This window comes from Cavia porcellus, unplaced genomic scaffold (genome assembly GCF_034190915.1).
Source record: "Cavia porcellus strain 051 isolate PalLab524CR breed Dunkin Hartley unplaced genomic scaffold, mCavPor4.1 scaffold_15, whole genome shotgun sequence".
NCBI lineage: Eukaryota > Metazoa > Chordata > Mammalia > Rodentia > Caviidae > Cavia > Cavia porcellus.
In genome coordinates this window covers 22,313,351-22,328,894 of record NW_026947498.1, presented here as the reverse complement: position 1 = coordinate 22,328,894, position 15,544 = coordinate 22,313,351, and positions in this window count along the sequence as shown.

The window sequence follows — 15,544 nt, the reverse complement described above, 5'->3', positions numbered from 1 at the left end:
GTAGGCCAGTCAGGCTTTGTAGTTACAAATGACAGAAATCAATTCTGCCTTTATGAAAGTGCTAAAAACTTACTTGACAGCTGACAGAGAAAAGGGAAGGATGAAACCTTCAACCATAAAATAGGTAATTATAAGCAGCCAGTGCAGTGTATCTTTGACTGGACTCTGGACATAGTTCACAAAACCCTCATCACCACCATGCTCCTTGTCTCCAAGGGTCCCATCACTGGAGAAATTCTAAATTAGCTGTTTCTTTGCCTCTCAAACTAAAAACTCAGTGGATATGAGGTAACACCTGATTAGTGGGGTTCATTGTAGGGAACTGAGAGAGAGTAAGGATCTGGTATTTGTGGGTTCCATGGCCTCAAGTGTAGCACAAGCTCTTACCAAGTTAGATAATGGGCAGTTACCCAAACAAAAACCTACTTTGATACATCTATTACAATTTCAGCATCTTTTAGAAGTAGGCTTAATTTGATTGTATTGTTGAAAGGAAATGCATATCAAATGTGAGTTTCAGGAAATATTTGAAATAAAGCAGAGAAACTTAGAACATCAGAGTAACGACCAAATTTAGGGTCATTTTTTGAAATGGTTACTTTAAAAAATGAGACAATGCAGAGATTTTACAGATTCCAGTAATTCCTCTTAGTGGAATGAGGATTCAGTTATGTGCTAAGAGTGTGATTGGCATTTTAAAGGTTTTTTTTTTCTTAAAAAGAAGACAAAGACAGAAGAAGAAGAGGAGGGAGAAGAGGAGGAGAAGGGGGAGGAATAAAAAAACTATTTTTTACCACTGTTGTAAAAACTAAGGACTACTTGCTCATCATACATATAATTACTTCAAACTAACGTTACAAATCATAAATGATAATTTACTCCAAGTTCCTATAAATCATAGGTGAAGGAAAGGTGAGGATTTTTTAATACCAAGGACAAGGAGAAAAACCTATTTCTGTTTCCAAAGAGCATTCAGCCTGGTGGGCAATCAGGTACAGAATTTATGTCATAATGTCCACATACCGGCAGCTTGTACTACCACATACTGTCAATTACTTTTATTTCATTCTTCCTCCACTACTGCCTATATCAGATATCACATTTTCTGTGACACTTGGATTTTTTCCCACAGAATTTTTTCTTCTGCATTCCAATAATTTGTACATAAATGTACTTATAAGTGTTTTGTATTTTGTCAGCTACTATATTCCTGTCAGACTGTGCTCAGAGCAAACAGTTTATAATTCAGGCAGAGCTAGGCATTTCTAACTCCTGGTTTCCTTATTATCATCTCTGTGATACTGATTCCAGCTGTCTTCCCAGCAGATTGTAGGCTTCTTGGGAGAGGAAGTAAGATTTATGTCTTTGTCCATGGTGCTGAAATAGGAAAATGCCAATAAGGGAGGAACATTATTCTGTCCTGTCTGTCTATCTGTCTATCTATTGTGACAGAGTCTCACTGTGTAGCCCAGGCTGGCCTCAAACTCACCAAGATCCTCCTGCCTAAGCCTTCTGAGTGCTGGGGTTACAAGTGTGTGTAATCCAGCTATTAGGTTTTAAGTATATTTACAATGTGCAAAATGTAGACACAATTTCCACTTGTTTAAAAAAGCCACTATACTTTTGCAGTGCTAATAAAACTTACATGATTTTCTGTTTGGAGAAGTTAATCTTGACATGACATATGAAAAACTGTTAGCATTTCATTATTAATTCTCTAAAGATGGAGCTAAACCCTTAATATAAGAATGCATATTACCATCTGTATTGATCTACTAACAAAGATTTGTACAATTTAGTGCTAAACACATGTCACAATATACCTTTTAAAATTTATAGTTACTAAAAATGAGATTTTGTTGCAAAATCCATCACCTTCTTTTGTGTTAGCATATACCAGAGGGAGGACCCTGGGCCAAGAGTAAAGAAGGTTTTTTTAATTTTTTTATTTAATAAGAATTTGCTGAGAATTACATGGGATACAAGTCTTAAAACGGTTACACACTTGCTCTGTAATGTTCTAGAATCATTCAACTATTATAAAATCAGGTTTTCACATTTGTAGAATGTCAACAGAGTATGGTCTGTCTTCTGTTATAGTATGGTTAATATTAAGGCTTTTACTGAGAGTCAGATAAGATAAATTATATTTTCAAGTGATTTAAACATGTAAAGAATTTAAATAAATATAAAGTTATTACATATGTTACATCAGTTACTATATTGACTAATGTATAGTTATATCAACTATCATATTCACTTATATTAGTAAAATGGTAAAATTATATTAAACTGCACTATGATTATCTATGAGCTAATTCCTAATTCTATAATTTAATTCTTAATTTAATTCCTAATCAGAATATAATAACTGATAATATATATTTCAATTGTCTTTTATTATTTTACAATTATTTTCAAATAATTCATTTTTATATTTTTAACAGAGAAAATGCAACAACGTTCTCTGCTTTACTTTTCCATGTACATGTATCTATGGGTCTACTTTTCTATACAGTTATAAAATCATTATTAAACTCAGAGCATCACTGCCTTTGGAATGCTATAGATAGTAAGAAAAGGAGCACAATTTGATTTGTTATCTATATTTCTATTTCTTTAAGGTTCATGACAGTGATACATGATATCTACCAGATGCAAAGAACAAAATACCTTATTATAGTAATCTCTATTGGTGGATATCAATTATCCTGGTTTTAATATGGCTTTACATTTTTAATAAATTATTGAGCCTGAGGCAATGAGTAGGTTATAGCTATCTTTTTATCTGAGACATTTTACAGATATTTATGTATTATTGCATTTCAAAAAACAAGTTATTCATTATACTTGATATAAATATAAGTTTGATGGGAAAAAATTCCAAAACAGAAAAGTGGTCAATGAATTTTTCTACACATTTGCAAATCTCTAGTGTCTGGTTTAATAGAAGACAATGGGATTCTCTCATCTGCCTCTGCTTTCAATCTGTTACTATATTTGAGTTGAAATAGATGAAGAATACTTACTACCACAAAAATATGTAGCTGGGAAACATTGCACATTGACAACCCCTGGAAAGGGTTTTGAAAACTCTGATAACCAATCAACCACACTTTGAAAATAGCTATGTAGTCTGCATTGCAGGCTGTTAAATAAAGAAGATTTTAATTCACAGAGACATTTTATCTGGGTTCAAATTGGCTTAGCAAGTGACTTTGGGCATTTTACTTAAACTATAAACCACAATTTTTCTTTTTAAAAACAGTATTAGTTCCAATTTCATAGACTTGTCATGTTATATAATATGTGTAGACAGTTTAGCACAGGTCCTGACATACAGTTTGTTAGTATACTAAAATTAAAAAAAAAAATAGTAGCTGCCTCTAAATGTATCACAGGCAGTTTCTCATATCTTCCTCAAAATTGAAGGCTTAGAAAAGTTGACCAATTCGCCTGGCAGTAATGTCAATCTCAGATGAAAGACTCTGAAATTGAAACTCATGGAATTTAATTTTAAAATACACTATTTTATCTTTATTTATGCAGGGCTTGTTCTTAGTCAGTATCCCTTTCCGTACAATTAGTTTTCATTCTATAGCTTCTCACCCATCTATGATTAAATTTTTTGTGGGTTTAGTTTTTTGCTATCAAGTGTAATCAGAAAATGATAAATGGAAATGTCTGGAAATAAATAATTTCTAAATTTTAAATTGTGTACTAGTGTGATGAAATATCTCACCATCTTTTCCCATCCAGCTCAGTACATGAATCATCTCTTCGTCAATGTGTCCATGTTGTAGGAACCTATAAGTTACTTAGCAGTTATGTTTTTTATGAGTGTCCACTGTCGTGGTCTCATGGTGCTTGTATTCAAGTAGCTTAATTTTAGTAAATTATTTTCAAAAAAAATCAAGAGTAATGATGGTGACAATTCAGATAATTGGAAAGGTAAAATTGCAATATTTTTAAGAAAACCACACTCACATAACTTTTATTATGGATATCATTATAATTGTTCCATTTTGCTATTATTAGTTACTATTAACCTATAACATACATACATATTCACACATATACATAAAATGATTTTATGTATCCATTAGACATTTTGAGTTCTGTATGATAGGGAAATAGAATAGCATAAACTGAAAGTTATGATAATGTTGAACAGAGTTTTCAAAATAACTTTCACATTTAAAAATTCCTTGTATTGCTCTTGATGAAAAAACAGACCAAGCTAATAAACCAAAGCACTAGTATATTATTGTATTTATGTCTTATTTTATAAGATGATATTAGGTATACTAAACATGCTAAAAAACATTTTCTGAAAGCTTTTCCTACTAGAAAATAGAAACGAGATTTTTAAAATAAAATTTATGAAAATATAAAATATTGACAGCTGTGGCTTCTCGGAAATTGGCAGAGGGAAATGGTCCTTCCATCAGGCTAGTTCTGCCTTGGAGCCTGATGACTAGATTGGAACCTCTGCAAACTCAGCTACACAAAGTGAATCTGAAAGCAGAGGGAAAAGCTCTGCAAAAACTGTCTGGTCGACCTTGCGGGACCGGGAACTACAGCCAGTGACACACAAGGGGCCATGCTAGACCCAGGCGCCTCCCACAGCACCCACCATTCATTCCCACAGAGGACCTCGTAGGACCTGGGAACTCCAGCCAGTAGCACGGGCAGGCCAGGCCAGAACCGGGCCCCTCCTGTGTCCCCACAGTCCTGGACACCCACCTCAGGACCTAGGAACTCCGGCCTATGACACGTGCCTCTGCAGTTCCACCACTGCCACCTCCTAGGTCAAGGGGAGATCCACCTCCTTGACCTAGTACTGCTGTTGATCTTCAGCTCCCACACCTCTCTCCAGAACCTTGGACTGCAGTGGATTAACAATGCAGTATCAAGGGGAGATTTAGTAAGAAGAACTCAGCAGGCTTCCATCAGTGAAGTCCAACACATGTTCATGATTAAAAAAAAAAAAAAAAAAAAAAAAACCTCCAGAAACTTGGGATACATGGTGTCTACCTCAGTCTTATAAAGGCCATCTATGACAAATGAACAGCCAACATTGTACTAAATGGACAAAAACTGAAATCTTTCACTCTAAAATCAGGAACCAGATAAGGATGTCCACTATCACCACTCCTATTCAATACAGTTCTGGAATAGTAGCCAGAGCAATCAGACAAGAGAGAGAAATAAAAGGAATAAAGATAGGGGAAAAAAAGTTAAATGATCACTATTTGCAGATCACATGATACTCTATATAGAAGACTCAAAAAACTCCATTAAATGACTATTAGGGGTAATAAACAAATTCAGCAGTGTAGCTGGATATAAAGTCAGTGCTCAAAAATCAATAGCATTCCTGCACACAAACAAAAACCTCATTGAGAGAAACATTATGGAAATATCGCCTCACACCTAAAAAAATTGGAATACTTAGGAATGAACCTAAGAATGCAAAAGACCTTTGTGCTGAAAATTATGCTATGCTAAAAAAGGAGATTGAAGAGGACAGATTAGAAAATGGAAGGATATTCCCTGCTCTTCCATAGGAAGAACCAACATTGTGAAAATGGCAATGCTCCGAAAACCGTTATACAGATTTAATGCAATCCCAATCAATATACCATTATCGTATCTCACAGATCTAGAGAAAACACTCCTAAAATTTATTTGGAAACAGAAGAAACCTAGAATAGCAAAGGCAATTCTGGGCAACAAAGACAAAGCAGGAGGCACCTCAATTCCTGACTTGAAACTATACTACAAAGCCACAGTGATAAAATCAGCATGCTACTGGCAAAGAAATAGACCTGAGGATCAATGGAACAAATTAGAATATGAAAACACAACTACAAAGAAACTCATTCACCTGATTTTTGACAAAGGGGCTAAACATGTTCACTGGAAGGATAGCCTCTTTAATTGGTGTTGGAAAAATTGGATCTCCACATGCTAAAGACTAAAACTAGACCCATGCCTATCACCGTGCACTAAACTAAAAATCAAAATGGATCAAAGATCTAAATATTAAAACAGAAACACTAAATCTACTGGAAGACAAGGTAGGTAGAATTCTTGGAGATATAGGAGGAAGCACAGAATTCATGAGCAAAACGCAAACTGCTCGGGAATCAACAACTGGAATCTCATGTTATTGAAAAGTTTCTGCACTTCAAAAGAAATCACCAACAGAGTGAAAGAAAGCCCATAGAATGGGAAAGAATTTTAGCCAGTAATCCCTCAGACAAAGGACTTATATCCAAATGTATAAAGAATTGAAAAACATCAAGCCCCTCAAATTCAAAGACCCTCTCCAAAAATGGGCATCTGAGATGAAAACATAGTTCTCAGATAAAAACATACAAATGGCAAATAAATATGTGCAGAAATGTTCACCATTACTGATCATTCGAGAAATGCAAATTAAAAGAGCACTGAGATTTCATCTCACCCTGGAAAGAATAGCTGCATCAAGAAATCAACTGATAACAAATGTTGGAGAGGCTGCAGGGAAAAAGGAGCACTGCTCCACTGTTGGTGGGAGTGTAGACTGGTGCAACCACTATGGAAATTAGTACAGAGATTTCTCAGAAGACTAGGATTGGGAGTTCCATTCAGTCCAGCTATTCCCCTCCTGGGTATTTTCCTAGAAATAATGAAAAAGTCTTGTCACAGTGATATATGTGCACCCATGTTATAAGAGCACAATTTGTAATAGCTAAGTCTTGGAAACAACCAAAATGCCCATCAACTGCAGAGTGGATGAAAAAGATGTGATATTTTTATACAATAAAATATTAGTCAGCTGTAAAAAACGATGATCTTGAGGCTTTCATAGGTAAATGGAGGCAACTTGAGAATGTCCTCATAAGTGAAATAAAGGATCATTTTACAAATAGCACATTATGTCTCTAGTGTAAAAGTAATAAGAACTGTAGGAGTAATAAAACCCAAAATGTGTAATTGCTATTGTAAAAAAGAGAGGAAAAGAAAGTGCTCTAAAGTATATAACTGCATGTATGTTTAAATATGTTTAACTGCATATTACCAAGTTTTTGTTGGATATTGAACAGAACTGTTTGCAGTCTCACTGTTTGAATGTCCACTTTGAATGCTTTCATTTTGTAACTTGAACAACTATTTCTAAGATGACAGTATGTAATTTATCAACAAGTGATTTCTTAGTGTTTGTTTTTTGAAATCCTGTACCTTTTTCTCTTTAAATAAATTTTTAATAAAAAAATAAAAATGTTGCATAACAATAATAGAACGGCAATAGTTATTAACAATATAGTTAATACACTGTGTATCATCTTGAAAGTAGTTGCTCAGAGAACAATACACAGACAAAAAGTTTTATAAAAGATATAGATACTAGCACAAAGTTTTTGTTTTCAAAAACTAGAACTAACTTATTCATTCCTCTTTGGTTGAAATTGTTTTATTTTTGTTTACCAATTAATTTCAATTATGCATGGTAAGTCCTCATGCAGTGTGTCACAGTGCAAAGTTTAAAGATGAATAATAGTGCTACCTAATATTTAAGATTTTTTTCTTTTTGCTCACAGCATAATTTCTGATTTCCATCTTCCTAATATGTATTTTAAAAAGTATAAACATTGCATCCAAAAATTTTATCTTTTCTACTATTCAATAACTAATACAAGTAATCAATAAAGGTTTGAAGCTAAAGTAGCTGCCTATGAATTACTAAATAAGATTTTTGTAATGTAATCTAACATAAACTATTACAGAAATGTCAGCAGAACATTTACTTTCCTTTCTTAGATGCAGATTTTAGAAGTCATCTCACTTAACCCTGCTTCTTGTCTACATTTGAAATAACAGAAGCTGGCTAATTCTTCTTGGTGTTCATCTAAAGGTTTTAATTTCTGTAGATGAGCAAAATGTGGCTTCCTTTGACTTTTGTAGGTTTTTTTTAAAGTGATATTTAAATGAAATTCATGAAAGATAGTTTAAAAAGAGGAACACCAGATTTCATTGACACATATGAAAGTCTTATAAAACTCCACTCATTTGGATTCAGTTAAACAACAAGGACTTGCTTATTTTGTAAAAATTAAAGTAGAGAATCATAATTAAAAAATATAGAAAGAGCTTTTCAAAATGGAGTCTGGAGGACATTAGGAATTAAGACCTACTTACAACTCCACCTGCTGCTCAGATATATGATCTTTGGTTCAAAAGTTATTTTGCCTCACTGCATGCATCTGGAACAGATCACTGAATTGTGCCCAGAGACACAAGATGCACATCACCAGCATATTAGAATCTTGATTATTGACAAGTTTAGTACACCCATTCTTTTCTGTATATTTTATTGGTCACATAGACCTTGGCACAAAACAACTGTTCTCTTCAACAGTAATTTTCTCACACTACTCTTTATAAGCTCTTGCCTTCTGTGCCATCTTCATAAAACTGCCTTAAAGTTATCTGAATCTGCTCTTCCTGTATTTGAATCCCAAAGACCTCCAATAAATCATTTTACTTTTGGAGTATTTGAGTTTGGATTGATCAACACATTTATAACTTACTTACTTTGTGCCTATGGTCTTAATTACTTGATAGTGGAACAAAATACCTGACACCCAAAGTAAGAGAAAAGATTTATTTTAGCTCGCGGTTTGTCCCTAGTCAACTGGCTCTAAGGTAGGGTTGCATGGAGATTGGCATGGCAGAGAACCAACAGTTCATGGTAGAGCAGACAGGAAGCAATGAGACTTCCTTCTTTCCCGTTTTATCACATTCAGGCTACTTACTGGTTTGTGGCACCTACACCAATGGTGGGTCTTCCCTTTTTTAGTAAATCCATCATCTACACCCAGAACTATGTTAAACCTAACAGTGGACTAATGCGGTATCACACACTCATGATAGGATTCTCTCCCAAAAGCCTAACCTATGAGTATCTGTGGCTTTGGCGGTGGGAACACTTAGATATAAGCCATAGCACTGTGTTAGTCAGCTTTCAATTACTGTAAGGAAATATCCGAGATAATGAACTTTAAAAAGGTCTTATTGGCTCACAATTTTGGAGGTTTCAGGCCATGGTTGCTTGGCCCAGTTACATTTAAGTTTTAGCAAGGCAGCACATAATGGTTCAAGCACATGCTAGAGAAAACTAATCCTCTCATGGAGGTCAGGAGGCAAAAAGGGAGGGAGAGAAAAGGAAGAGGAAAAGGTTTAGTCCCAGTCCTCTCTCCAGGGCATGCTTCCAATAGTCTAAAATCTACTGCAATGCTCAATATACTAAAGATTTCTACCACCTCCAATAATGCCACAAGCAGGGAACTAGCCTTCAATGTATGACCTTTTGGGAACATTCAGGATCCAAGCTATAGTTTTCTAGCCATTTTATATGTAATAAATTAATCAGGCATCAGGATAAGACTCTATTATTTTATTTTATAGATGAAGGAACTGATGCAGAGGATAGATGACAGAAAAAGGTGTGGCAGAAGAATGCAATATTGTCCAAGTATAAAAATAGGGGAGACAAGCAAAGTATTGGATTTTGTGGTAATGGAAGAATTGAAAAGCTAAATCACCTACAATAAATCAGTTTTCCATCACTGTGAGAAAATATTTGTTGTAATCAGGGTTGTGAGAAGAGCAATTAGAATCAGGATATGGAGTTTATAATATTATTTTTATGATGGTCACCCAGAGCTATCACAAGAAAATGCAGGAAATCTATTCACAACACTAAATATTTAGCCACAGAATATTTATCCAAGGGCCTGAATCCCACAGCAATGTCCCACATGAGTCCAGATGACGACTCAGAGCTCACGACAATGCCTCCCATGAGTCCAACTGGAGGTCCAGAGCCCACAAGAAGGAATCATGCCAGTCTCTTTTATGGATCCATGCTGGGAAGGGCCAAAGGTCAATGATGGAAGCTACAAGGTCTATGCCAGCAAGGTGAAGGAGCTGCTTGACAGGTTGAGGGTTGTACACTGGAGCCAAGAAGGCACACTCAAAACAAAGACCAGGGCTGTCCTGAAAAGCACCACAGCCATCCTCAAGGACACGGAGGACCCAAGCTCCTCAGATGATAAGCACAGTCGAGTGCATGCCAGGAAGCCAGCGTGACAAGTTCATCCCGGAGATTAAGGGACATAGGTCTTCCCCTCCAAGGCCAGGAAGCAGCAGAGCACCAGTAAGGACCAGAGCTTCTCCATAACCAATGGCTCAAACAGCAACACATAGAGAACCCACAATGCCTCAATGCCTCTCTTCTCCTTCTCCACATCTCTTCCCTCAGGTGGAACATCTACGCTCAGCACCATGCTGATGAAATCCAGCTGGCGTTAAGTTGACCACCAGTTTTTAATCCATAACAATACCTGAGATGCACAAGGTGTAACTAAGAAAGCTTATTTTTGCTCAAGATTTTGGAGGTTTTAGTACATGATAAGCTGACCTGTGGTTTTTGGGCCTGTGGCAAGACAATATTATAGCAGGAATATGTAGTTCAGGAAGCTACTCACCTCATGGCAGCCAAGAAGAAAAGAGAAAGAAAGGGGTCAAAGTTCCTATATTCTCTTCAAGGGCACACTTGCAGTGACTAATTTCCTTCTACTAGGCCCAGCCTCATAAGGATTTTACCACCTCCTAATAATACCATAGGCTGGCACCAAGTCTATGGTACATGGATTTTGGGGGGAACATTCAAGTTCTAAACTGTAACAGTGAGTTAATCTGTAGCAATAACAAGTGGTTACTAGTATATATTTGGGTGAATAAAGAATGGAGAAAAGGTTTGTAAGTCTCCAGAACCTGGAACCACATAGTATCATCCTGATTAGGCTGTAGTCACAAAAGAAAGATATCCCAAAGTGAGCTGTCTCCTAGAGAAGACAAAAGAAGACAAAGACACAGTTTGACTTTCTTTCTCCTATTCTGGAATACTTCACCTGTGCCTCTCATTGTACTAATTTATTCTGAGGACACTGCTGTTGCCAGGGTCCTAGGTCAAGGTGGGGCCAACACTGAGGAGACCAAACAGACCAAGTTCAGCCACTTGTCTCAGGAACTAGATGGAAAAAGTAATGGAGTAAAGCAGGAAGGAAATTTATTCAGTATAGCCATACTAAGAAGGCAAATGATTCCTAGCATTCTCGTGTGCTATCTTCAAGGAAGAAGGCCTAGAAGTATGCACAGTCAGGCCATCTTGGTCAAACTATGATCTGTTTGACCATTATGCCAAGATTACCTTGTCTGTGGCTATAAGAAAGCCAAGGCTGCTGAAGTGAGGCTTGGGGGTAACTTTGACTCATACAATTTTTATCAACCAGATCTGTTTTTTTCTGCAATCCAAAGTGCAGGAGAATATGACTCAGGAGAGAACAAGTCAGAAAAGAGAGTAAATTCCTTCAGGTTTAGAGCAGTGACCTCTAGGCGTTGACTGGAATTCTGGAATGGGATGCTGTAAAAGCTGATGATTGATAATCTATGCAAAGAGGCTGGCGATTTAGCTCAGCAACATAAATACCTGCTTGGCAAGCATAAGGTCGTGAGTTTGATTCCTGCTACCAAGGGGAAAAAAAAAAAAAGACAATCTATGGATTGTGAGATCTTGGACAAACTAATCTTACTTAAATTTACTGGAGTTGGAAATGTATTTTAGAAGCATAAATAAATGGATTCGCTGCCTACTTAATTCAATAAGTACTTCATTATGCATATTTTAGGCAGATCCTAATCTTACAGATTTAGTTATGGTTGGATTTGCATTATCCCTAAAAGCTCATGTGTTGAAGGCTTGGTTCCCATTGCAGCATCATTCAGAAGTGAAGCCTTTAGAAGGTGCCTGGATCATGAGGGCTCAGATCTCTGTGGACGGATCTACTTATAAATTCATAACTTAAAGGGCTAGTGACAGTAATGGCTACTGTAGGACCTGTGGCCTGTGGGGAAAGTAGGTCATTGGGAGCATGCTCCTGAAGGGTATATTTTGCCACTGGCCTCTGCCTCTGTTTCCTGGCTACTAAGATGCTAAGCTGCTTTCTTCTACCATGACACATCCACTAAGATGTACTGTCTTGTCTTAGGCCCTCAAGCAACTAAACCAAACAACCATGGTTAAAATTTTGAAACTTTTTGAAATCATGAGCGAAAATAAATCTTTCCTCCTTTTAGTTGTTTATCTCAGGTATTCTTGTCACAATGCAAAAAAAGCTAACACAAGTTTCCAGCCTATGAACCCCCAATGACTAAATAGTGTCATTATTACATCATAGAAAATTTGTCTATGACTGTTTGCTTATTTTTTTTGGTAGAAACAGAATTATTACAGAATAATTATATACCTATAGAACGAAAATAATTCCAGTCCTCACTGCAGTAGATTGATGACCATGATATATCACAGAAATTCTCCAAGTTTACAATATAAATTCAACTTTTCTCTCTTACTAATTTTTTTTTCTTTTTTTGGTAGTGGGGATTGGACTCATGACCTTGTGATTCACAGGCAGGTCACTTATGCTGCTGAGCTAAATTCCTGGCTCTTTCTTACTAATATTTTACAAATATGTTTTGAACAACATATCACATATACATTGTTCATAAATGGATTTTCCAACTCCCCCTTTTTGAGACAGAGTCTTGCCATACATTCCAAGTTGGCCTTACGTAATCAAGATTGGCCTCAAACTCATAGCAATCTTTCTGCCTTAGCCTCCTGAATGCTAGGATTACACCATGCCAAGCTATTTGAACCTTTTCTAAAAAAGAAATATGAACAGTCAAAACAGAAAACACCAATTTTCTTTGTTAACATAAGAAAAAAACCATAACATTGAATATTGTCATAAAGATCAATTTAGAGGCCTGCGATGTAGTTCAGCAATACAGCATCTGCCTGGCAAGCAAAAGGTCCTGCATTTGCTTTCCTGCATGCCCCACTCTCCTGGGCTTCCCCCAAGAAAAAAATACGAATTTGACTCAAACTAGAAAAATAGACTTGGGTTTGTCTTGGTCTGTTTTGTGTTGGTATAACTGACAATATATTGATAATAAATTGAACAAAAATTTATTGTCTCATGGTCCTAGAGGCTGGAAATTTAAGACAAAGAGGCTAGCATCTAATAAAGGTCTTTTTGCAGCCCAGAAGAGCAGAAGGAGGGAGGGAGGAAAGAAGAAAAGCCAGAGGGAGGAAGGGAGGGAAGAAGGGAAACAGAGAGAAAGAAAGTCACCAAACTTGCTTATTCTTTTATGAGGAACCCACCACTTTTGGATAATGAATGTACTAGTGGTGGAATTAATTCGTGAGAGCAGAACCCTCTTGGCCTAGTCAAGGCTCATGTCCTACCTCCCAGCACTGCTGCGTTGGACTTTAAATATGCATGCTTTTGGGAGGGAGACATTCAAATCAGAGCAGATTAAAAGTAAATGTTTCATGTCTCATGGATTCTATGACTGTGTTTTTACTCGACAGTCAAAGATAATGTAGCAATTTAGGAGTTATTCAGATGATATCTAAGCATATATACTTCCAACAGCCATACATATTTAAGATGATTCATGAACAGCAAATGACATAGGAACAAATTTTGAAAATGACTATGCCCTGGCAATGGGTTTTATGTGCCAATTTATCTCAATTTCTCAACTTTCCACCCTCTAATTATTCATTTCAATTACAAGCTTTCTAAAAAGGAATGCCTATGAGGAAACCAGAAATTTTCCTCTTAAAATCCCATATTATGACAATTGATATTTTTAAAAAATGTTAAGTAGGAAACCAACAGATGTAAACAGGAAATGAATGCTCTAAGTTGGCAAAGAAGTTTTTTTTTTCTTTTATTATGTAGAAAGCATTAGTAAGATATTTTTGAAAACTAAGTAACTGATACCAGTTGCCAAATTCTTGAAATTAATCTTTAGAATCTTTCACCATCTTTTTAAAAAATCAAAGTGCTAGATTTTTGTTAAATTTAACTTTGCTAAATTAAAGTAAAAACCCTGATTTTCTTTAAAATTATTTTATTAATTCTATATTTTTACAGAACATAGTAAATTGCAGTTATTTTGTGGAAGTAGTGCATCCACATATTACATCTCGTTCATTTTGCTGTTCCTCCCTTGCTTTCCTTTCCCTCTTTCCTGTCTCCACAGTCTACATCTCTGCTTCTAAACATCTGCCTTATTTTGCTCTTTAAATTACTTACATTGTACATCTGTCATATTAGAGAAACCATGTAACAGGTAGCTTTATCTGATAGATCTGATTTTCTAAAAAAGAAACCTATAACATGGAGAAACATGAAGTTAGTCTATGAGGAAGAGAAAAAAAGTTTGGCCTATACCTGAGAAAAATGACCTCTAATATAAATTATTGGACAGGTCACCTTCTTTGAGGTGTCAGTGTTCTCCTAAACAGCTTGATGTTTTGAATTAACAGCTGCATTCCTTACCGTTCTGTTTCTTTAACATTTCCCAGCTTTTCAGGGTATTTTTTTGGCACGTGTATAGGACATCAATGAACAAAACTTTTCAAAATCAATTGAGCAGTAGTAAACAAATACAACAGGAGGATTCACGGGAAAGATCACAAAAGATGGCTAAAGACATCCAAGATGCTGCTCAGAGATGGTTTTAAACTACAGAATTGTGACAAAACCCTTATGAATCACTACGTTCAAATAATACCAGATAATATTCCAAGTATCCTTCAGCAAGCTTGCTTTCCTTGTCACGTTAGAAAATTGCACACAGATTCCTGTGCACATTGTGTTTGTGACAATATGCCCTGATTATTCTTCCCGATCCTTACACACTCACTTCAGTCCCCAGATTAGCTGGTGCAACTCAAGATATTTTTGCTTCTCCAGACTGCTTTCTCATTGTTAAGTTTGCCATATATAGCACAGTACTCCATGCTTGGTAGCTAACTTGTTCGCTTAATTTGGCAAGTGAGCTGGTGGAGTTATGTATCACCTCGGCAGCGATGCTTGCGCAATGTCGGCCTTGTAGAGTCTATGCGTTTATATTGATTGTTAGGTAAGCAACCTTATTTCTCGAGCACCTATCACCAAACGACATACATTCCAGTACAGGCAATTGACGCAAGAAGTTCATACTCATGTATGGAATGAGAGGTGAAAAATACAATCCAGCCTAAGGATTTCTGAAAGTCCTTCCCTAATTTGACTTTTCTCTTCCGGCAAGTTCACTGCCAGTGAAATTCCTAGAAAGGGAAGGGAAGGAGACGGGTGACACGCGAAGAAGCTGGAGTTTGAGAACTTGCGGGGCTTGGGGACCTTACGAGCAGGGAGGGATATGTTTATCTCGGCAAGAGGACGAACCCACAGGTCCCGAGCTCAGGTAGGCAGGCGGCTGCCGCGGCGCACAGCTTCGCAAAGCCCGGGACCGGCGTGGAGCAACCTGCCACAGGGGACGCCCCGGCCCCGCCCGCGCGCCCGCGCAGCGCGCCCTCGTCCTCGCCCCCGCCCCCTCCCCTGCGGGGAGCGCCTGGCCCGTGCGCGCGCCA